Below are 2,055 nucleotides of genomic sequence, written 5' to 3' on the forward strand. Positions count from 1 at the left end.
TCAAATATTACATGGACAACTCCCCCCAAACGCCAGAGGAGTTAAAAAAGGAGACTTCATGGATGCAGAAGAGATTGAAAAAGTTGAAACTAGGTCCTCCAAAAAAAATAAAAAATAATAATAATAATAAATCATAACATACTTCTGATACCAACACCTCTCTGGCTAGCTTTCTAGCCCATCTCAATTGCAGCAAAAGCAAATGAGATGGATTAGAAGTGGACTGATGTCATCCAAGACATACTGTGGAATATTTAGAAATTTAGCTGTTGTTGTAAGACTGTAATTCAGCAAGAGTCTTCATTCAGAGGCCTTTTCAGATTCGCTGCAAGTCTGACTGCTACCAGGGAACCTTCCTACCCGCTGCATCACCAAACATAATGACTCTGAAGATATATGGATGACAAGATATGATGGCTACTTATTTAGTAGGTATGTATTTAGATTCACCCCAGCATGCAGATTAAGGAAATAAACAGCAACTTTTTTGTAAAAAGCTGTAATGAATCCTTTAACCTTATTGGAACTGGAATCCTTGTTTACCTGCCAAAGTAACATCCAATTTCTTTTTTCCCATTGTTCACAAGACAAATCCATTTTTTAAAAAAAATTGGATGATAAAATGCACAAAGATAATTCTTTCTCGACTTCTTTAAAAGACATAGCTTCAATTATTCATTGCGATGCCCTCCTACACTGAAAAAGATTTACAACCCCTGTTCTTTATCACCCATGAATTAAAATCAAATAATTTTTCCGTGAGGATGCATACCCAAAATGAACATCTGTGGGCTGCTTTTACTGGGTTTCTGTTTTCTCTTGTGCAGTCCCACAGTGCCATGGGATTATGTGCTCTCTGTTTTGAGCTACTGCTTGACATTACAATTTCTTTGGCAGAGTTATGAAAAATTGACTACCACAAAAAAAAGCTTAAAAATAACATTAAAAGAATACATTTTGAAAAGAAAATAGATGTGAGCCGGTTACAAAGAAAACAAAATCCACATGGGGACAGAGCTAACCAAAATCCAAAATGCCATCAAAGAGGTGCAGATCAACAATAAAGAGATTTAAACTGCTAAACAGAGACAAAGAGAACTGCAAATGGAGGCAAAACCAGGGCCGAGGCAAAATGAAAATAAACGTAGATATATTCGGAAAATAGAGCAGACTATAAAAAGAAATGCAAATGACTTTAAAGATATACATTACAGCCAACAGGCAAAAACATGCAGCCAACTATAAATTCTTTGTAACTGGAGATTAAATGTCCAGGGAGGGGCAGAAAACCCATTATAAAATAAATGGGGTGGGCTCTTCACAAGTGTGTCCCCAATGCTTTATGATGCTCTGTGCACAGTTGTAGTGTCTTAGTGCTCAGATTTTATCAGGGTAAAAAGACTATTATATTGTAGAATATAATACAATGCGTTGTATTATATTCAGTACAATATTTAATTAATAATAGAATATATTAAACCATATTCTACATTATGTAAAGCCCTATGGGAAAGATTGCTTTGTGATATATCTCATCAGTTGACAGACCATGTAACTGTAACATTATACTTACCTGGACTAGTTTGTAAAAAATATTCATAATCCTTAAACTTTGTCACATTCTGAAACGTTACCAGTGCAATTTCAGATTGGCATTTTAAATGACAAACCAAAACAAAGCATAGTTGTGAGGAGGAAGAAATGATGAGGAAAAAGAGAAAAAAAAAAAATCTGTACCCTTGACCCTGTTTAAGAATTACGCCCCAAAGCACTGTACAGTGAAAAATGCGACTTTCCTTCCCGTTGGAGAAATCTGGGCTACTGGCTACGTAGAGCAATAATTGACAATAAACATTGCCCAAGGATTTTAAGTTCGATTTTCTGTTGGTTGTTTGTTTTTAATAAATGCTAAAATGTATCAAAAGGTGATTAGCTATATATGCTATAGATTTGTATTCCGATTTGAAACTCTGAAATCTATTAGCTTAAATGTGACAGCGGTATAGAGATGCTTATTGACTATTACCGAGCATCACCTGAATGCACCACAGTGAT

This window comes from Gambusia affinis, linkage group LG08 (assembly GCF_019740435.1).
Source record: "Gambusia affinis linkage group LG08, SWU_Gaff_1.0, whole genome shotgun sequence".
In the NCBI taxonomy this organism is placed as follows: Eukaryota; Metazoa; Chordata; class Actinopteri; order Cyprinodontiformes; family Poeciliidae; genus Gambusia; species Gambusia affinis.